Here is a 22,494-nt window from a genome sequence, read left to right on the forward strand (position 1 = left end):
GGGAGGCAGCGCCCCTCAGATTTTACTGTGTCTCAGATCACGTGGGGATCTTGTTAAAATGCAGGCTGGGATCTGGGTGTTCTGGGTGGTGCCCCCAAATCTGCGTTTCTAATCACCTGGGGATGCTGCTGCAACTTCTGCTGCAGGGCTGAGGACCACGCGTCCGGAGCAAAGAGGCAGGGAGCGAGGCAGTCTGGTCCCTCCAAAGGCAGTGGGTTCGAGACTCAGGTGTGACTTTTCAAAACTGATTTTGTTTTTTCAAAGTCCCAGGGCAGTGGTGCAGGTTGGCGAGTGTGTGCGTGGGCCGCTGTGGATACTCCAGGGCACACGATGGGTGTGTAAGACTGCATGTCATCAAAGGAGTTTGATTGCCAGGCCGTAGGCAAGTGCTCTGGGGGTTAGTCTTGTTCTGTGTGTCTCAGCCTCCATTAGAGGTGAAGATGCTGGCTTTATATAAATACCTTGCTTTTTCGTTCACCTATTTTTACTTATCTACTGCCTTTTTCCCAAAAAAGAATTTGAGATAGTCCATCACTAAGGATGGAGATGGTCTAGATAAAGGTATAAATATAGATAAAGTAAGCTTACCAAAGCAGGAATGCATTTGTGCATCAGGATTAAAAATCATGTTAATTCTGTAGGCTAATCTAACTGTGATGTGTCTCTGAGCTTCTTGCCAGCCAAGGTAAAAAGGGAAAGAAGATAAAATCACAGAGCAGCATTTTTACGTGTGACAAAGTGGACAGTCAACCGCAATTGTAGAACAAAGGCAGAAGTGGTTTTCACAACAAATCTTAATGAAAACTGAGGGCATAGTATTCACCTGCATTCAGTGAAGACAGCTCTGCAAAGCCCTGCGGGGCCAGTGCTCCCAGGGTGTAGCCTGACAGGGGATAGGACTTAGAATGCTTAACAGAGTGGGTGTGTCACCACTCTCTCTTCCCTAAATGCGATTTCTCTGGCTGGGCTTTTGACAAGGAGTTGTTTACGGATACTTTGAGGTGTTACTTCTTTTTGAGCACCTCGAGGCTGGTCTTCTATATCATAGGTAGATAGAGAACTTATATAAAATTGTCCATCCCTGTTCCTGGCATCAAGTGGGAACTCTGTTCATATCTTTGCTTATTTGTTTATCTTTTTTGTTTGTTCTACCATCCATCCATCCACCCAACCATCTATCCATCCATCTGTCCAATCATCTATCCATCCATTTATTCATCCATCCATCCATCCATCCATTCATTCATCCATGTATCCATCCATCCAATCATCTATCCATCCATCCATCCATCCAATCATCTACCTATCCATCCATCCAATCATCCATCCATCCAATCATCTATCTATCCATCCATCCGTCCAATCATCCATCCCTGCCCTAATTTTGGAAAACAGAGTAGGGAGCTGTGGTGGTTGACATGTGACATATTTGATGATGTGTCTGTGAGATGGAGGCTGCCATCCTCCATCCCCCATAAATCCTTGGTCCTCACCTGAGTTGTAAAGTCCTGTGGGACAGAGTGGAGGTGAACCGGCCTGGTTGTTTATCGGGGGAGCTGTTGGTGATGTATGGATGGGCCAAGCTGTGGGAGAGAAATCTGAAAGGACACCCACGGAGTGCCCACCTAGTGAGATGAGAGCCGTGCTGCAGGAAAGGCCTCACGTGTCCCTTTCATACAAGGAAAACAGCCCACTGCCGACTCTTTCTCAGCTGTGTATTTGTGCTGGAGGCCATGCTTGTTTGCACAACCAGTTCTATGGGTACGAGTCGACTTTTTTTCCTTTTCAGCACTATGCTATTCAGTTGCCAAGAAACACATCAATTGCTTAATGTTTTATCTAATCCATCCTGCCGATGCTCTTGTAATACGATCCATTTCTTTGTTCTTGGTTAAACCAATCGTGTGACTAGATAATGTCTGAAATTCTGCTCTTAACATCTCCAACCTCCTTCTCCTGGGCGGGTGCACACACATCCATGAACACACACTCACGTGCACGCACAGGTGTGTATACGTTTGAGGACCCGAAGCTTCAGAAAGATAGAAAACAGCTCACAGCGGGCATGGGCATCCTCGGACGCCCTGAAGCCCCCCGTGACACCCCGCGGAGCTGGCCAGGCTGAGGAGCTGGCTTTGAATCCTTGAGGAGCTGCGCGATTCCGGCTAATGAACTTCCCTAGTTTTCTGAAAGTTAACCAGAACATCTTTTTTCTCAGTTGCCCAGGCTACTGAAAATTTCCTATGATGCAGTAACCCCTCTTCTCACGTTAGCGAGCGTCACGGATAGCTGAACCCACCTTTGGATGACTGAGGCTCGCGATAGCTGCGGACGGAGGCTCACTAAGGTGGGAAAGAGCTGGATTATGAAATGAGATGAGCCCGGAGTTAGATTGCGGCTCTGAATGCCACGTACAGGCCGTGGGACTGTAGACAACCTGACAACTTTTACCAACCTTGGTTTTATTCACGGGCCTGCAGACGCAGAGAGGGTCACAGTCACCTGCTGGGGCTAGTGTGAGAGTCAGAAGTCACGTAGGTACGTTGCCGGGACTCAGCCTTCTGTGTGGGGGAGCAACTGCCGCCTGGCTTTTCTCGTTCCAGAGAGCACAGGAGGGGCAGACAGTTGTAAAAGGCCCAGGAAATTAAATTGAGTCCAAAGTGGCCTGTCCTCAGGACGGCCTTCTGAGATGCTGAATTCTCACGGCAGAACGGACGATCTCAGTATTTAGAAAACTGGGGTGTAGTGGGAAAGACCCACATCTGGCGTGTCTATCTGGTTTCACTCTGAAGAGCTGCTGGTGTCAGTGGGGGACGCAGGTGCCCGGAGCCCGCCGGGGTAAGGGCGTCTCCGGCCGTCACCGGGCTCGGCTGGCCCGCGAGGGAGGCAGGAGCGGCAGGGCGGGAGGCCTTAGCCCCGGCCCCACCGGGCGGTGACGGCGGCCGGGGGCAGAGCCGGCCCTCCCGCACCAAAGCCCGCGGCTGCCACCTGCTCCCCTGGCCACGGGGGCCCCGCCCTGCCCTCAGTGTGACGGGGGCTGCTGGCGTCTGGAAGATGCCCTATTGTCGTGCAGAGAGAGACTTGAAGCAGCAAACAAACAAAAATGCTCCTCGGGCACCTGGGGTCTCTAGGAGCTTTTAAGGCAAAGGGCATTTTGGTGAGTTACCAGCAAAGCTTAAACACGAGTTCGTGGCCTCAGAGACACCTGGGTGCAAACCGAGGGGGGCGGCGCGGGCAGCACGTGCCACTGTGAAGCTGCCTGCGTTGTCAGCTCCGCTGGTTCAAGACTCACGAGGGGAAGCCCCAGATGACGGCGGCAAGAGGGACGGGGCCCCCAAGAATCACAGCCCGCCGTGTCTCTAAGAGCAGAGCTGTGTTCAGCAGCTCTGACTGCGCCGAGCCGCAGCAGACGGCCAAGATCTCGGAGCCCGCTCGGCAGTAACGAGCGGAGGCCACTTAAACGGCTCTCCTCCCATTCTCCCGCTCAGAAACCCATGGAAGCATCCCCGACGTCTTCAGCTGATCAGGTGTAGGAGGGACAAAACTTAGACGACGGAGAACAAAGAAACCCCCAGCCAACGGGCCCGGTCTCCCAGGCCTGTGCTGTTTTCCAAGGCTGGATGTTTCAATTGTTAATTAATTAATCACAAATTAGTAAATGACAAGCAATAAGTGATAGGGCTAGACCGTGATGTCCCGTGTTTCTAGAAGTGCTAAGTGGCTCTCCCCACAGCAGACTCTCCATAAATATAATGACGTGCCTACTGCATGCCAAGTGCTCTGCCGGGCACCCTGGAGATCACAGAGAAGCCCTCGGACTGGCGGGGGACGCAGGGGCGCCGTGCAGGGGCCCCTGGCCACCCCAGGCAGGAGGTGCCAGGTGTCTGGAGACGGGCCGGCCGGCAGGTCCGGGAGCCCCTGGACCAGGAAGCGAGTTGGCTGGGAGTTTGTTTGCTCCTTGTGAGTGTCATGCATTGATTCCGGTGGGAGAAATTCCAGCTGGATAAGAGATGCATTCCAGCCAGGGACAGTTTTAAACTTCAAGGAGAGATTTTTAAGGGTGTCAGGAGAGACCTGGGGAGGAGGAACCATTCCCCACCTGGAATTTTGATCCAAAGGGCCTGTGCTTGCAAAGGGGAAGGGCCACGATTCCCTTGTCCCAGGACGTCACCTCTGTGACATTAAATGGCTACCAGAACAGGGAGGGCACCCCTCGCAGTCACGTGCACAGTCAGCATATCCAACGGAGGACAGATAAGCGTCCAATCAAAGCAGGACCTGGCTACCTTCTAGCTGTGTGGCTTTGGGTGGATAAATTAACCTCTCTGAGCCTCAGTTTCTTCTTCTGTAAAATAGAGCTGCTCTGAGCATTATAGGGTGACGTGGGCAAGGCGTCCATCACGGGCCCGGCACATAATCAGTGGTCATTCTCTTAGTGCCCCTCCCCAGTCACTCTCACCCGCATAGCTGCGCCGGCAGGGAGTGAATTCAGCTCACAGGCAGCCGCTGCATGAGCGTGTCTTACGAGCCCGGGCTGTCTCATTTCACCCTCCCAACTTTCTGTGCGACACAGATGCTATGTCACCATTTTCTAGAGGGGATTGTTGGGGCCAGAGATGAAGATGTGAAACCAGGCCCTTGAGGTCTCCCTGGGCATTCTGCCCAGCGGCTCCCACGTCTGCTTCCTGGTTATTTGCTCCTGTTTCGACTGGTCAGACATGTCACACACGTGTGCTCGGCACCGGGGAGGGGGGGGGACTGGTACAAAGGAAGCCCCAGGGCCCCACCTGTAGGAGGCTGCGGTCTGCTTGATAAGAAGGTGAGTTACAGCCCATCCTCGCTGACGGGGGGGCTGTTTTTCCAGTCCTGTTGGCATAGACCCTCCTCCTGCAGCACCCAGCTCGGGCTCAGCCGGGTCACACGGGAGGACAGGGGCGAGGCAGGCCTGGGACCAAGCCGCCCTGCGCGTCCCGGGGTGGGGTGTGCGGGCTTAAGCCGGGGCGCTGCTGGAAGGCTCCTTTTCTTGGCTAACATACCAGTCAATGGGGAGTGTTTCTCTAGGTATGAAGCTTTAAGCTTAGCTACGAGGGAGGCAGAGGGATGAAGACAGTCTTGGCCCTCAGGGGGCCCCGAGCCCAGGCTGCAGAGAAACAGCCCCCAGCATGCAGCGCCTGTCAGGGGCGGCAGGGCAGAGTGGGCAGCGGGGAAGGAGGGGTCGGCCTGGGGTCTCCATGAGCTTCATGGGGCCTTAGAAAGACATGGTCGCCGGCACTGAGAACATGCCCAGGAGTCAAGGGGAGGAGGTTGCCACACTGAGAACCAAAAGGAGCCCCTTCAGTATTAAGTCCACCGTGGGTAGACAGAGGCGGGGCGACGGGATGGCGTGGAGAAATGGCACCGTACCCCCAGAGAAGCAGAGTCAGGTGCCGGGAGGAGGGGCGCTGACCCAGACCCAGTGGAGGTTCTGGAACCTCACTGCGTGCGTGAACCATCGCCAGGCTTGTTAGAAGCAGGCCTTCGACCCAGCCAGCGGGAGTCAGGGTCGGAGGCCTGGGTGGGCCAGGGCTTCCCTGGTCACAGGGTCTTCTGGCACAGTGGCTGGGGACCACACCTGAGAGCCTTTGCTCTGGACCAGAGGTGCTCCTGCTTCCTCTGTTCCTCCCCTTCTCAGGACACAGAGCATCCTTCTCAGATGTCCTCTCCCTGCCCTGCTCAGGCTCCCCACCTGGGCACAGTCTGGTGACACTTTCTGCACCCCCTGCTCCGGCCGTGGGTCACTGCCCTAGCCAGCCCATGGACGGGGCCAGGCTGCAGAGAAACAGCCCTCACGGGAGAGGGTGGAGACAGGGGACCCCTTGGAGGGTCCAGCCCCCGAACCTCTCTGCGGGGCGTGGCTCAGCCGCCTGCGCCCTCGGGCCCCCGCGAGACGCCTCCCACGCCCCACCTCCCACGCTGACCCCCCCCCGGCTCTGTTCTCCTTGCTCCCCGAGTGCTCTTGCTCTGCCTCCCCACCTCCTGGCTGCTCTCACCCCACCCAGAGCCCAGCAGCCAACCTCCAGAACGGAGCTGGGAGGCTGTGACTAATGCGCTTGAAGGTGAGTCATCTGCTAAATATAAAATCCCCTCACTCCTGCATGCGAAAGACGCCGAGCAGCCGCGTCCCTCCCACCCGATCCATCCTTCCTCGGGGGCTGCTGAGGCCCCTGAAGCTCATCGTGAACAGCAAACAAAGCCCATCGTCCTTGACCTCCCCTGTGTGTCTCTGAAGTGGGTGCGTTTCCTGCTCTCGGAGCCGCTCTGGGAGAAAGGGGTTGATGAGGACGGTGGGGCCTGGCCCCCGAGGAATTATGAAGGGGCACGATTCACCCTCGAGACTTGCCTTCTCTTCTTTCTGCCCCGTCCTCATTTAGGCCACTCCATCCTCTTGCAAAGGTAAAGATGACCCTCGGGAACTCACCTGCATCTGGCAGGAACCCGGCGATGCGTAACCACTCGTGACCGATGAGCTGATGGAGGGGTCGGGGTCGGGCCTTGCAGGTGGACAGGTGTCTCCTTAGGGCCACACAGATCCCGTTCTGCTTGGCCTGACTGTGGTGGGTCTTTGTCATCTCTGGAACACGAGTTCTCTAGAATACGTGTGAAGTTTTGCGTGGATGTTTAATACTTGACACCGACTTTGTGATTATTTCAACGATTTTTCTCAACCCCAGGAGGTGAGTGTGCCATGACCCTGAGTTTACAGATGAGAAAACCCAGGTTCAGAAAGATGAAAGCAATTGTCCAAAAGCGTAAGAGCAGCAGCATTGGAATCATGACTGAAACCAGTATTTCAGACTTTCCTTCTAGGCTAAACCAGTAACTCTTAAACTTTCCTTGATGCCCGCCCACAGAAAGAAAAAGTATTTTGTGCCATGATGCGGTGAATGCACACACACATATATGTGTATTTGAAACAAATATTTGGGGAAATAAAAATTTGCTGCCTTCTAATTCCATTCTATTCTATTCTATCCTATTGCTTTCTTTCTGTTCTAATTTTATTTTAAAAATTATGTAGCCCACCCAATTGCTTTTATGACTCTCTGTAAGTCTGTACCTGCAGTTCGAAAAACATTGGGTTACAGCATACGTAAGCTATTTTAATATTTCCACTGGACAGTGTCTGGAAAGCCACGTTCTAGTCCTAGGACGGGAACTAACTTTGTGACCTTAGACAAGCGTCTCACGTCCCGGGCCACAACTTCCTAGAGCCTGCGCTGTAATGGACTTTCTGGACTTTTACTGAATGACCATGATCCTTTAATCACGGGAAGCCCTTTGCTTCTGTCTGTCTCTTTGGGAAGAAGAACAGGTGCCTCCCCCGGCCGCGGGTGTCATGCGTGTTACCTGTGCTCAGGTGTGTCTTAGGGAGAGAGCTGGCAGGCGGCCGGGCAAGTCCCTGCTCTAGGTCATCACAGCATCATGGCAAGGAGAGAAAAATGCAGCTTCTCTTGATCGGGATTCGGGATCTGAAATGAAATGACACATTTTCTCCTTTACAAAGTCATGTGAGTCCCTCACCCACCCCCTGCCCCAGTCTTTGTCTTTCTCGTCTAGGCTTTTTGAAAGGCCGCGGAAAGGCCACTTCAGTGGAGATTAGGAGATGTGGGTGGCGGCAGAGAGACAGACATGGAGAACAGTGATCAGACTGGCTAACCACTCTGACCCTCAGTCTCCTCTTCTGCAAACTTGTAACAATAATACCCACCTCCTGAAGTGCCTTGAGGATCAGCTGGGATGAGGCATATTTACAAACAGTCAAACCCTGGCTCTGATCGGTCTTTACCCCAAGCACAGCCCTCGTCACCCTCGGAGATCCCCCTCCTCTGTCAACCCCTCAGACCCGCTTTTTCCCATCAGCAGTTTTCCCGCTTGGAACATCTGCCTTCTTTGCTTGGGGAGTGGGTGCAGGAAGGTATCTCCAAACCTGTCTTCCCACATATGCCCAGATCAGGGGATACAGGGGCTCCGAGTCTTGAGTTTGGGGACCCCCCCCTCCACTGCAGAGGACGGGAGGACAGCAGCTCTTCCACCTTCCCACCCAGAGAAAGGTCATAGGACGCGCGCTTTGTGCCTTTCTCCACCTGCCTCGGGGGTGACCTCCGAGTTAGATGCTTCCTAGCCCAGCGCTTCCTTTGCTGCTCTGCTCAGCGCGGGAGCCCAAGGTGCCTTTGATCCCAGCGGAGCCAACCCGCTTGTGCGACTCCACGGCACGCGCCTGCCCTCTAGTGGCGAGAGAGGAAAAGGCATGCGCAGCCCGCGGCCCGGAGAGCCCGTCTGCGGCCAGGCCTCAGGTTACTGCGGGTGACAGTGTGTGGTCACCGGGACCCTCGGCAGCGCCACCGCAGCCCAAACTAGGCCGACACGTGGAGGCCATTCCCTGGACACACTCCAGGCCCCAGATGTGCGGTTTCACTCACCGGTTCACTTGTTCATTCATTCAGCATGTATCTAAGGAGTGTCTACAGGTGCGTGTGGGGGCGGGGCGGGGGTCCGGGCAGTAGGGCCGCAGCAGCAATGTCCACCCGCTCACGCGGTCTTCATTCCAGCGAGTGTGCTGTTTGTCAGGCACGGAGGGGGTCTTCTCAACCCTCCCCACCTCCCCCCACCTTGGAGTCGAGAAATGAGAAGACACCCACCGGGCACCTGGCTCACGCCAGCGTCTCTCAGATCCGCTCTTTTTTTGAAACGGTCCCGACAATTAAACGACACAATGTAATAGAAGCGGCTCTGAACAGATGGCTGGCTGGACCAAGTCTGAGCCCTGGCTCCTCCCCTCCCAAGCCATGTGACCTGGGGCTCGTCCCTGAAACCCCAGGGGCCCTGTCACCTTCCAGCGCCGTGCCAGGGGCCCGTGGACCAGGCATGGACAGAGCACGCGGCCCCTCGGGCTCCTCAGCGCTGATGTGGCCTGTGGCCATGGTGGCTGGAATGCCTTTCCACCTGGAGTTCAGAGGGAGCAGCCGAAGACTTTTGGCTTTATCATCAAAGGAGGGAAATAAACTTGTAAAAATTAATTTGATACAGTTCATTCAGCCGCCCCACGTGTAGTGCATCAGTTGTCTGTGGCTGTGTAACAGACCATCCCAAAACTTAGGAGCTGGGAACGACAATGTCTTATCATTGTGGGCTGACTGCGCGGCTTTTCCGCTGTACGTGATATCTGCTCTATGGGGGCTGGAACGTCCAGAGTAGCTTCATATACACGTCTGGCTCCTCTGCTGGGATGGTGGACCAGCCCCGGAGAGGGCATGGGGGCGATGGCCAGACCTCTCTTTCTTCAAGGCGTCTCCAGCAGGTGCCTGGACCTCCTTTATGGGAGCTTAGCACCCTAGACGCTCTACAGGAGGCGTGGCCCCAATGTGCATGTCCTTAACAAGACCCCGACTACAGCGCACCGGCCAAAGAAAGTCCGGTAGCCAAGTCGGGGGCCAGCATCGCAGCAAGCCGTGGGAGGACCTGACTTCCCAGAGGCGTGTCCGCGGGGGCACCAGGGTGGCAGTGCCCAGCTGCCAGCCCCGGTACTGGTGTGAGACGTTCCTCCGGAAGCCGTGTGGCTGCGTCCCCACAAGATTCGGGGGTCAGAACGCACTTCGCGGCTGCCGTCTTACTGGGGGACGACTTCAAGCTGGGAGATCCTCACGTGATGTAGTCTGGCGTGGCCAGGAACGGTGGGATGAGGTCTCCGGGTCTTTCTTGGTCACGAGAGCAGGTCCTAAGCCTGGCCGAGCACCCCTCCCCTCACGGTCCCTCCTTCGTTCCTCTGAGCGGGAGCCACGCCAGCGGAGACCCTGTGTGCGCACCAAACACCGTAACATGTGCCCCCTTTCCCTCCGTCCCGATCTGTCATCCGTGGGGGACTGGCGGCACTGCAGGAGGAAGACGCGATGGCGCTGAGGTCCTGCGACAAGGAGCACATCGGAGTTCAAGGTCACCGGGCTCCAGACTCAAGCTCCAAACAATAATCCCCAGCTGTCAAGTCTGAGCTGGACTTTCTGTTTCCGTCTCTGGGGTGGAGGTTCGGGTGGGTCCCACCGCCCAGGTCTCCAAACGCCCGCGTCTGCTCTTACTTACCTGTGCCCACAGGGGTCACCAGGGTCGGGTTTACTCTTTTGTGAATAAATGTCTCTTCCTTGTAGCTCAAAGCAACAATTTCTACCCTCCTCATATTGTCTTTCTTCTCTCAGGAGACACTCCTGAGAATAATAATAACAGCGGTCATTGCAGAAGCCTTCAAACAGCACTTACAGAACCTTGTGAACTGGGCCAAGCGGGGCACAGGGGTCCGTGCCCGAGGACTCGTCACTCTTCTTTTTTTTTTTTATTTTTAATGTTAGCAGTCCTGGATAATCATCGCTCATATCCAGTAACTCATCAGGGATTGCAAGTGGTCACCTTTTTTTCCCCCGCTGTTCTTTGTTTTACGAGGGGGAGGTAATTAGGTTTATTGATTTAGTCACATTTGGAGGAGGTGCTGGGGACGGAACCCAGGGCCTCATGCATGCCAGGCACGCAATCTACCACTTGAGCTGTACCCTCCCCGTGAGAAAGTCTTAACTCTAGACAAGTGATCAACCCTTTAGGACGACAGGATCTGAAAGGGAAGGAGTGAGTTCTGGAAATAACTAAACAAACGTCTCAGTGGACACATGCGATGTCTTGCTCCTGAGGGAAAGTCTGCCTCTCTGCCTTGTGACACCCTGGGGTGCCCCAGAACCTTCCTCTGCAAATTCGAACGGATCAGGGGAGAAACAGTCTTTCAGAATTTTGAGCTGGTTTGATTACCCGCCTAACAGGAGAAATGTTAGGAAGAAAGAGTGTTTGCTTTGTGTTCCCAGCGTCCACCCTTGGGAAGGAATATGTCCCACAAACATCCACGGGGTCTGTTTGGTTTTGTTCCCGGGGCTACGCACATGCAGTGTCCCCGGGGCTAGGAGCATCCCACCTCATGCTTAGGGTCAGGGAAGATTTTTGTTTTATGTTTAAATTCACATCCTATAAAAATCACCCTTTTAATAATGTGCACTTTGGCAGTTTTTAGTATATTCAGACTTGTACGACCACCATCACTACCTATTTCTAGAACAGTTCAAAACATTTCCGTCACCCCAAAGGAACCTCATGCTCACTAGGTGTCCCTCTCAATCCCCTCCCTCTTCTGTCCCCCAGCCCCTGGCAGCCACTCATCTACTTTCTCTCCAGATCTGCTTATTCTGGTCATTTCCTATAAAGGAAGTCACAAAATATGTGGCTTTTTGTGACGTTTTCTTTCACTGAGCACAGCGTTTTCAGGGTTCATCTGTGTTGTAGGCTGAATTAGTACTTCATCATTTTTTAAATTGAGAAATAGTTTATCAATAACACGGATCTACAATAGTATGTAAGTTTCAGGTGAACAACATAGTGATTCTGAATTTTTAAAGGTTATATTCCATTTACAGTCATTATAAAGCACTGAATATATTCACTGTGCTGTACTGTATTTCCTTGTAGCTTATTTATTTTATACATAGTAGTTTGTGACTCTTAACCCCCTACCTCTCTCTTGCCCCTCGCCTCCCCCCCCCGCCACTGGTAACCACTGCTTTGTTCATTACATCTGTGAGTCAGTTGCCTTTTTGTTATATTCACTACTTTGTTTTAATTTTTAGATTCCAGGTATAAGTGATATCATATGGTGTTTGTCTTTCTCTGGCTGATTTATTTCACTTAGCATAACACCCTCCAAGTCCATCCACATTGCTGCAAATGGCAAAATTTTGTTCTTTTTTATGACTGAGTAGTATTCCATTGCATATATACCACATCTTCTTCATCCGCTGATTTGCTGATGGACACCGAAGTTGCTTCCATGTCTTGGCAATTGGAATTAATGCTGCTATGACCACTGGGATGCATATGTCTTTTTGAATTAGTGTGTTTTCAATAGTCCCAGGAGTGTGGATCATACAGTAGTTCTATTTTTAGTGTTTTGAAGACATACTTCATTCATTCTTATCCACTGTGTGGATTGACCACATCTTATTTATCTATTCATTGGTTGACACATTCTGGGAGGATCTTAGTACCAGTGTGAGCTGAACTTGGAACCCATAGACACAAGTAACTTGTTCCCTTTCCTGATGACTTTGCTAACATGCCAAAATTGGTGCTTGAGGAAGATGTCTGTGCAGGGCGGGCCTGTGAAGATGAGGTGGGTGGGGAGCAGAATGGGGCATGATGGGGTCTGGAGCTTCCTTCTACTAAGGAGGAGAGAAAGTCGAAGCCCCTCCCCAGGAGTCTCTGTGCAAGGACCAAGCCTGAGCTCGGTCTGCAGCTCTGTCCATCAAGCCGTAAAGCCACAGGCTGAAGAGCTCGCTTGTTCTGGGGGTGGGAGGGAGCCCAGGGCTGGGGTAACCTTGTCTCCGATTTCTCCCAGAAGCTCTGCTGAGAACCAGCTGCCCGCTGGTTCCTGGAGTGTGCGTGGCTGTGGCTGACTCTTGCTCAACAATCTGCCAGATCCTGTTAGGGAGATGAGTGATGTAGCTGTCCTCGTTCGTCAGGGCCTGCACCGCACAAAGGCCCATTGCTGCGTGTCCGGGGTGGGTGGGGGGCCTGCCAAGGCACCTGTGAGCCACCCTGACGATGAGCTCTCTCAGCCCAGCTTGGCTGGGGAGGCCCTGGGGGTGTAGCCCGTCCCCTGCATGCCCTGCACTGAGTCAGAGCTGGGAGCATTGGGACAAAGCAGGACAGAGGCCGGAGCACAGCTGAGAGTGTGGGGTTCCTGGCCAGGTGCAGATGGAGCTCAGGTCCCTGGCCCCTGCAAGTGTGTGAGTGTGAGTGCGAGTGTGTGTGCGGGGCTGGGGCTGGGACCGTCCACAGAGGAGACCTTCTAGAGGGTGAAGCCGCCCTCCCTGGAGCCCAAGGACCTGTTGCTGGGACCCCCCACCAGCAGCCTCAACACCTGGGGGGTCAGAGCACAGCGAGCACCGACCAGAGGAGCCCGGAGGAGCCACGGGGTGAGTGAAGCTCTGGACAGACTGGGTGCGGCTGGGCTGGGAGAGATGCGGAGAAGCCGGGACCCACAAAGAGAGCTGGAGAGAGAGCCCCGAGCTTCCCAGCCCCGCCCCCTTGTGGCGCGTAGTGGCCACACCCCTTTCCCGGGTCCTGGGGGCAGATGCCACCCAAGAGGGGCCGCAAAAGTGGAAGGATAGAGGCAAGTTTATGGCCAACGGAGTCTTCCCAAGGGGGGCAGTGGGTGGTCGTCTAATGTCCAAAGGCAGGACAGTGGGGCCCCAGCCAGTGGTGGGGATTTTCAGACCCCCAGCTCATGCTGCCGGGGAGGAGGGGAGGAGGCAGAGGGAGGGGTCTGGACAAGACACAAGCCCAGCTTTCACTCCCAGGTGCCCCGTCCCGATGGCCAGGGCCCTGGGGAGGCGCTGGAATAAACACCCGTGGGCCTTGGAACACGGAGGCAGGAGGTGCTGTCACCTGATGGGCCTTTCAGAGGTATATTGGGCTGGACTAACGCCAGACATTTGGAGGGAGAGGAGAAGGTGACCAATGGGGCCGAAGGAGCTGGCGGGGGGGGGGGGGCGGTGGCAGGTGGGCCTGGGGGCCGGCTTGGCTGCCCCTTCCCCTTGCTTTTCCAGACCCGAGGCCGAGTCCCGGATCCTGGTGCACTTGCCACTGCTGGTCACCCTCCTCCTAGCCTTCTGCCTCCTCCGGGTGGTGGCGGGTCCCTGCCTCATGTCCCAGCGGGAGCCTCTGAGGCCGGCTGGACCCCTCACCGCCTACAGCCTGGGCCTGGTGGCCCTCTTGGGGTACGTGTTCTATGAGGTAAGGCCAGTGGGGGGGGCCTGCAGAGTCCTGGGGTCTCCTTTTAGGGGGGCGCCAGGGGGTGAATGAAACCATGATCTTCCCCTGCAGGACAGCCCGGGTGGGGACGGGCGCGGGGCCGGGGTTCTGGTCCATCTTTGGCTGCCCCGTCTTCCCTGTGGAGACACAAATACCCACCACTAACTCCCGTTTTCCTTTCCCTAAAGTGAAAGTGTAGAGGTCAAGAGCAGGATCCATTCTCCACCTCACACCGGAAAGAACCACCCCCACTCCTGTTTCTGCCTGGGCTCTGGTAACCTTGGCCCTGTTTTCTGAGCCCTGAACCCACTGATCCTTCCAGATGCCTTGTTCTCAGCAGTCAGCCAGCGCGCACTGGGTGTGCGATTCGTGCCTGGCGGCGCTGGGATCTGCGGGGTCCCCACTGTGGAAGGCACACCTGACCTCCAGGTGCTCACGGTCTGGAGGGGATGCAGATACAGGCAACTGCGTGTCAATGCGAGCAGGGCGGCAGAAAGTGCTCGGGAACGGGGCAGGGACCCAGCTGCAGTGTCGGGGAAAGCTTTGCAGAGAACGTGGTCTGACACTTAAAGTGGTCCTCACGGCGAGGCAGTGCGCTGCGCCCTTCGCGAGGATCTGCTCATCCCATCCTCCTGACAGCTCTGTCATGAGGCACAGAGCAGGTAAGTACCTTAGCAGGTGGCCGGGCACCCTGACCTGAAGAGCTCACCTCGATCCCTCCAGCCTTTGTACCAGCCGGGACCAGACAGCCAGCTCCGCCGGCTCCACCTGCTGGCGGGTTCTAGAAATGAGGCCCGTGTCTCCCCAGCTCCCAGACTTGTTTTGAAATCAACCATAGTGGGAGGCTTTACACCCTAAGAATGGGCAAATCGCCCCCCCACCACCTGAAAGGCAGTTAAGCACGTAGCACCCCGACTCTGGGCTCTCCCCTGTTTCACGATGTGCATGTCTGGCTCCCCTCCAAACTGGCCAGTGCTTCAAAGGCAGGACCGTGTCTTTCTTCTCTTTGTAAAGACAGGTTCCACTTCGTGTCTGGTACCACGGGGAAGACACTGACAACTTGCGAGGCATGAGACATGCCCTGCAGAAACTGTCATTTCTTTTTCTTTTTTTTAAATCTTGTTTCGTTTTGGTTTTGGATTTTTGGGGAGCGGAGGTAATTCGGGTTATTATTATTGTTTAGTGGAGGTCCTGGGGCTTGAGGGCAGGGCCTCATGCACGCCAAGCAAGCACCCCGCCACTGAGCTGTACCCTCCCCCGCCGAACTTGCCATTTAATCATGGTGACACCTGACCCCGCAGCCACCATGATCCTTTGAAAGTCTGCGGTGCCCGTGTCGGCTTCCTGCTCAGAAGCCCTCAGTGTCTCCCTTTGCCAACGTGACCGGAATGCAGAGTCCCTCCAGGCAGGAATGTGTATCTGTTTTGTTATTGAAGTGGCTCGGGGCTCAGAGCAGGACCCAGTGTGGAGAAGCACTTAGCACCATTCGATGCATCATTATCAAATGAATAAATAAGGGATAAAGTTCAGGCTCCTTAAAACAGCCTGCAGGACCCCGTGTCAGTCAATTCCGAGCCCTCTCTCTGCCCCTGTGGCTGCCCCTCCCCTGGCAGGCGCCTCCACCGCACCCCACTGATCCCCGGCAGCCCCGGGGAGCTAGGAGAGGTCCAGACACTCTCCTCCCAGCGCGGAAATCCCTCGCCCTCCCCTCCGGTCATCCATGGCCTCCTCATTCCCAGGCCACTGCTGAATTTCGGAGCAGCTCCTGTTTCCTACTCTTCATCTGACCCCATCCTTGGAAGTGAGGGTGGTCTCCTGCCTCCTCAGGGGGCTCTCGGCTTCTCCAGGGCAGGGCTGATAGGTGTAGGTTCCAGGTCCCCTCCTGACTTAAGGTCCCACACACAGTAAGTGCCCCGTGTGGGTTTGGGGTCCACATTTGCCCACCTCAGCAAGATACGTGCAAGTCCCAGCCCCCGATCCAGCCACTCTGTGGAGTTTCTCTGATGGGCAATCGCTCACCAAGCGTTGGTGAGGGTTTGGTGGGGCTGGGGGAAGTCGGCGTCCAGAACATGACAGGAAGAGGCATCAGCCTCTCGAGCCTTCAGCCAGCCGGGCCCCACCACGGTGGGGGTGGGACAGGCTTCAGGACTTGCTCTTTTCCTGTTCTCTTCCTCCTAGTTCATGGCCACCTCGCTCCTAGCCAACTACAGCTACTTCTGCCAGCTGGTGGACTACAGCCAAGTGGGCTCGGGATAAGGGTACGGCGGAGTGGGAGGGCTGGACCTGCAGAGAAGGTTGGTGGGGTGCAGTTCATAAAAACAAGAGCCTGACCAGGTGGCATCCCCGGAGACTTCTGATGGGAGGCAGTGAATGGTTTGGTTCACTTCAGGCTCAGAACAGGCTCAGAAGACTTCAGTTTGCCTCTCACCTCTGCCAGCCCCTTGCTGTGTGAACTTGCATTGCTGACTTCCCTTGCACAGGCCTCAACTTTCTCATCTATAAAATGGGCATAACAATACCTACTTTATAAAAGGCAACAATTGGAAGAAGATTAAAGGAGATAATGTATAAAAGTGCTCAGCCCTGGTCTTGGCACACACTGAGTGGTAGCTGCATGGTAGATATTTCATTGTTTTTATCTGTTCTCTGTTTCAACCGGAAGCAGAATAAAGGGCTTCCTGGCAGTAGTAGTAGTAGTAATAATAATAATAATAATCGAGCTGAGCTGAGTCACCATGCAGCGATTTGCATGTGGAATTCAGGGACACTGAACAATGGGCTCAAGTCAGGCTGCTCCAAGGATGGTCCACAGGCCAGCGGCATCAGCGTCACTGGGAGCTTGTTGGAAATGCAGAATCTCGCGTCCCACTCCGGGCACGCCCATTAAGAACCTGCTTTTCAGCAAACAGGATGCCCAGCTGACCCACGTGCTGGTCCAGGGCCAGGGCTCCAGACGGCATGTTTGGAGAGTCATCACTCCCAGTAGCTTCACCCCTCTTTCTCATGCTAACAGGGACCTTCTTGCAGACAAGTGGGCTAAGTGGGAGTGGTGGGTGCAGAGGGACAGTGACGGTTGGGGCTGAAGCCAGCGGTGCCAGTGCGAGTGGTACCACCAGCAGGACAGCCGTCTGACTGCACTTCCCCTTCTTGCCCAGCAGATGGCAAGCGTGTGCTGATGGTGCCCCTTCTCAAAGGCCATTGACACAGTGAGTGGGTGAGTGCCTGTCGCTTAAATGAAATTGTCTCCATCAGCTGGGTCCGGGGTGGTTTTGAAGGCTCTTTGTGTGAACATGTCCCTGCAGCGTTCCTCTCAGCCACACCTGAGGCTGCTGTCAGAGCCAACCCTTGATCCCAGGACCTGGAGGAAGAAGGATGCTCATGGATGAAGCATTTGCTCCCTTTAGCAACCATGTTCCAGGTTCAGTGAAACTGGGAGGCTAAACAAATTTTAGAAACCCTGAGATTAGGTGGCAAAGGCCATCTTCAAGTGCGATGAGGAGAAGAGGCCCTGCTCGTGAATCTAGAAGGCTTGCAGGATTGCGTGGGGCGGGGCGAGGTCAAAATTTTGGAATCGTGATGAAGGTAGAAGCTTCTTTCGTATCAATCTCTTGCCAAAATGGAGTCTAAACAGAGAAACTTTGGGAATTTTTTTATGGTTGTGTGGGCCCTGGGCTGGGGTTCAACCCCTGAGTTCTCTCCCCAGTGCCTGAGGGTGGCGGGGGGCAATAATACTGGAAAGATCCCAGTCTCTGAAGCCAGGCTGTGTTCAAATCCCAGCTTGGCTTCACATTAGGGGTATCACCCTGAACGAGTTACTTGAGCTCTGTGCCTTGGTTTTGCCATCTGTAAAATGGAGATGAGTATAAACCACACGCCATTGTGTTTGTATGTACAGCACCTGTACACAGCAGGTGCTGCGCGGGCATCTGCATGGTGTTGCCTTCCTTGACTGTCAGCCTCCCTGTCAGCAAAACAGGAAGCATCACTCTGTCCTTGGTTGTTGAGGCCGCAGGAGAAGCGTCTGGAGGAATAAGGCTCAGGCGTGGCACTCCTTTTTCCTCCCCAGGTCTTCTTTATTTTACAAAAGAAGCCAGAGTCGGTCACCTTCCTGCATGTCTACAGCCATGACACCATGCTCTTCAACTGGTGGGCTGCAGTCAAATATGTGCTGGGGGGTCAAGGTGAGTGAGGCACTTGGGCCGCCCTGCCCCAGGACTTGGGAGGCGGCAGCCCGGCGGTAGCACGGTTTGGCTCTCAGATTCCCTTTCCCTGTGGCTGTGACTCCTGGCCTCTGTTCCCATGTTCTCTCTGTTGTCCTCAGAGCATCCTAGCCGCTGCTCCCTGGTGGAGGGGAGGAGGCTGCTGGGAGATGCTCAGACTGGCAGCCCAGAGAGGGCAGAGAGCGTTGTAAGCACCCTCATTGGCCATTCTCTTAACCCCAACCCACCATGGGGACCTCAGATAGCTCCTGCTGGACTGTCTCACCATAGGACCTTCCCAAGGTCCCAAGACTTTTCTCCGTGGGGTGGGCAGAGGGCACCTGCAGCTTGGAGGAATGAAACACGGAAGAGAAAGCCCAGAGCACAGCTAGGCCCAGCTCCACTTCCTCCCCTCCATCTCCCTGCCCTGCTCTGCAGCCTTCTGCATCGGGGTGCTGAATTCTCTGGTCCATGTCTTCATGTACCTGTACTGGGGCCTGGCCCTGCCTGTGGTGGAAGTGACTTCTCACCACCCTGCAGCTGGTGAGATGACCCCCTGGCTCCTGGGCGGCCCCAGCTCCTGTTCTCGGCTGCACCGGGGACTTGTTATCTGACCGTGAGCCCTGCCTTCGCACTGCTGGGTCTTCCTGAGTCTCTCAGTAACCGTCTCCCCGGATCCTAGGACTGACCCTAACTCACTGATGTGATGTGGGGCCTGCAGCGAGTGACATCCATGCCTCAGCCCTTGGTTTCGTCCTCAGTGAAATGAGGGGACTGGACTAGGTGACCTCAGAGAGCTAATGCCCTGCAAACCTGTGGTCACTGACCCACCCCCTGGGGGCCTGGGGGCCCCGTGGTTTGTGGAGCACCATTGCCAGGCGGTGGTGACAGCTTGAGCTGTCCCTCCTGGGGCTCGGGATGGACTGAGGTCAGCATTAGTGTCAACACAACATGGCTGGATGGGGGAAAATAGGGGACCAGTAGGGAGAGGGGTCGGAAGGTTCTTAGGGTCATGGGCAGGAAAGCCTGGGGGTGGGTTTCATCCGGTTTCCTAGTCCTTCCTCTTCCTCAGTCATGGGATGCCCGCTCCCACTGGTGGACAGAGGGAACAATAAGAAGGTACGAGGGGCATCTGTCCTGTCCCTCAGCACCGCTAATCACCTCTCCCCTCTTCTCCTTCTTCTCCTCCTTCCTCTCCCCAGGGTCAGCTCATGGCCATTGCTGTCCACTCCTCCTACAATCTCTTTGCCTTGTGCCCCTTCCCCGATGGGTTCAACGTGACTGTCCTACTCTACACCCTCAGCCTCATCACCCTTTTCCTCGACTTCTACCACCAGACATATCTGAGGGGCAAGAGGGATAAGCTGGCTTAAGGGGTGGGACCGAGGACTGAAACCAGCAGAGAGTTTGGTGGAAGACGGCCCTACTCGCAGCCCACTGAGCTGAGCAGGCTCCCCTGGGCTGGCATTTCATCCTACGAGGGGAGGAGGAGATTTTCCTTCTTTCCAGAGGTCATGAGGATGAAAACGGACCCACCTTCCTGAACCTACTGTTGTTACGGCCTTTCTCAGGTGGAGTTGTTACTGCGTGTCTGCCTCCTTCCTCAGCTAGACCTGAGCCCCTCACAGGAGGACCTGTCTTACTCCAGTGTCCCCACACCTGGCACAACGATTTTCAATAAATGTACATTTGGATCCTTGTCTTCCCCCACTAGCAGTCGTGGCCTCTGGTGAGGAGCGGGCTGGCAGCCCGGCTGGGAGCATAGAAGAAGTCAAGGCTGGCTTGATCCCTCACCTTGCAGGGCAAGATGATGACTGAGAACATCCAAGAAGGAGTGTGGGTCTGTGTGATTTCTAGCTTGGCTGTGTAAACAGTTCCCCTGCACACCTCTCTGTCTCTTCACTAGTGCCTATGTATGCATTTACAGAGGTGTGTGATTCTGTGTGTGTGGATGGGGCAGCAAAGAGGGCTATGTCTGTACATTTGAATACTTGTTCTCAAATACACCCATGTGTTTCCATTTATGATTTTCTCTGTTGGTGTTTTTTGCTGGTCTCTTCTATGAATCTCTGCAAATGCTACAGCGGCAAATAAAAGCTCCTGGCATCAATAACTCTCCTGTTCTGATGAGAGGCATGGAAGCTCGTAAGAAGTCTCTGAATACATGTTCCACCAAGGGCCCCCCTAAGAGGAATGTGGAAAGGGGGAATGGGGTAAAATGAACACAGCCATCCACTTTGCAGAGAGGGAGCCTGGGGCCAGCAAAAGGGAGCACACAGCCGAGAGCACAGAGGATGGCGGAAGCAGACGTCTGCTGGACTGTCTAAGACTGGAACTGGATGGGCATCTGGAATGCATTTTCCCTGGGAGCTCTCTCTGCCTCCAGGATGCTGCTTCTTTCTTATAACGTCTCCCCATAGCTCTTTCCCGTCACAAGGAAATTTCTTATTTTGCGATGTCTCGACATCAAGAATATTAAAGACCCATTAACATTTAAGCAAGGCTATTTGGGGACTATTTATCCATCAGGTGCTCTACTTAATTAACTCAAGGCCATGCAGGGCGGCATCCTGTGGACAGAATAGTCAGAGAAAATTTCCTCCCAGTTCTGCAGGGTGGGAACCCACCCTGCACACTTTTCCACAGCAAGTTGAGTGCCTTCGCAGGTGGGGGCCTATTTTAAGGCAATCTTTTAATTTTTTTAAAAACACATCTTAGAAGGTCTGTTTATTTGCTTAGCATCCAGGACAGAGGAAGGGTTAGTCATCCCAGAGTTCAGGGCTCACATCTGTCCAGTCCCTCGTAGCTGACCGATGGAGCAGCCCAAGGGGAAACCGTATGTCCTGGGTCACGTCTGAATGAAATAAAGTTTTGGGGGGAGAGCCTGGTGGGAGGCAGTGTGGTAGAAAGGGTTTGGGGGAAAATTCTTAGTGAGCTGAAAGTGTCCATCCTTTTCTTTAACCTGCACTTCGTTGTGATGACTCTACCTGGTTCAGGGGTGCTGGACAGGATGTTGTATATCAGGGTAGAAAGAGTGTGTGAAATGATAAAACACAGAGTTATTTGGATTTGTCAAAATGCAGCCAGATTCCTAATTAATATGGTAGAAGTTCACCTCTACGAACTTTTAGCGATACTAGTAAGAAAGAGGGCTGGTTAGATTTTTAAACATTTAGCAGGGCTGAGCTCTTGCCCAGAGAGTGTCCATTTGCCAAGATGTGGAGGCCCAGGTGCCCGGGGAGGGGGGGGGTGCCTAGGAGACGGAAGCGGAGGGTATCCCCACGGGGTGCAGGAGCTGATGCTCTGGATCCCAGCTCTCACCCCCTAAATCAGAGCACACCTAATTAAAGGAATAAAAACCACCCACAGGGACCAGCTTCGTGGTCCTCTCCCAGCTCAGAATTCAGTGAAGACCCCCCCTCGCCAGCCACAAACACTCCGTTGTCCACTCCCCTGACCCCCAAGGATGCTGGGTGTGAGCGGATGTCCGGAGCCGGGAATCAGAGGAAAAGGTCATTCTCCCTTTTGCCACCTCCCCTTCTCTGACTCTTTCTCCAGTTCTCTGTATAAATACAGGGACCCTTCAAAGAGGAAGCAGCCTCTGCCTTTGTCCTTTGTCCCTGGGTAGACTTAGGGCAAAATGTCAATTACAAAGGAAGACTTTAATTAGGGTTTTTGACATTCCAGCCCTCAGAGATCAGGACCTGAGATCTGCAGATGTGTGAGCTTCAGGTGGTCAGCAAGGTGCCTGCTCCATGTGTGGTGGGAAGAGGAGGAAATTCACGACCAAAGAAACAAAATATTGTGACTTCAAAGATCTGAATTTCACTAGGGGTAGAGGGGACAAAGATTCGTGAATAAAATAAGGGAAGTTTCATTTAAGCCGACCACACACAGCTGTTATAAAGGGGGAGACAGTGCTGGACAGTTTGGGGTCAACCTTTGTCCTCTTGCTTCTGGGGAGGGGGGTGGGGCCTTCACATCAACTTTCAGTGACTTTTTCATGCGTGGAATTTGCGATAGGAGGTGATTTCAGCTAAAAACATACTCCAGTAGAGCTGGGGTGGTAACCTCTGGACACCTAGAACCCTCCTTTTACAAACACAATGATTTAGTGATGCAATGTGAAATAAAAATGTAGGAACATCTCAGTTCTGCAGAGAATTACATATAACGTATAAACACACAAATGTTAACAATACTCATCTCTAGGTTGTGAGATCAGCTTTTTTTTTTTTTTAACTTCCAGAGAATGGTTTATTACTGAGAAAAACTGCCTTCACCATGCTACTAATTCTAGGTTTATTCAAACTTATAGCAATTTTAATTATTTTTCACATTCTTCATCTTTATAGATTTTATATTTTCTAGCTTTTTTTCAAAAAATGTCTAAACATTTTTTGGTAGTACCTCTTTCCTC

At 54.0% G+C, this 22,494-nt stretch overlaps 1 long non-coding RNA gene across 6 annotated transcripts; it reads left to right on the forward strand.

The window, feature by feature from the left end:
• The first annotated feature begins 522 nt into the window (after positions 1-522).
• On the forward strand, positions 523-20,643 carry LOC105106342 (uncharacterized). 6 transcript variants are annotated; one of them, XR_004134118.2, is made up of 5 exons: positions 523-13,527; positions 13,671-13,857; positions 14,064-16,133; positions 17,034-18,056; positions 19,277-20,643. It is a non-coding gene; the product is annotated as an uncharacterized LOC105106342 (long non-coding RNA). The 6 variants fall into 6 exon arrangements; XR_004134117.2 differs by having other exon boundaries at positions 13,671-13,841; XR_010377779.1 differs by lacking the exons at positions 523-13,527; positions 13,671-13,857 and having other exon boundaries at positions 13,919-16,133; positions 17,034-17,293; positions 17,942-18,056.
• The last annotated feature ends 1,851 nt before the right edge of the window (positions 20,644-22,494 follow it).

This window comes from Camelus dromedarius, chromosome 25 (genome assembly GCF_036321535.1).
Source record: "Camelus dromedarius isolate mCamDro1 chromosome 25, mCamDro1.pat, whole genome shotgun sequence".
NCBI classification, from domain to species: Eukaryota; Metazoa; Chordata; class Mammalia; order Artiodactyla; family Camelidae; genus Camelus; species Camelus dromedarius.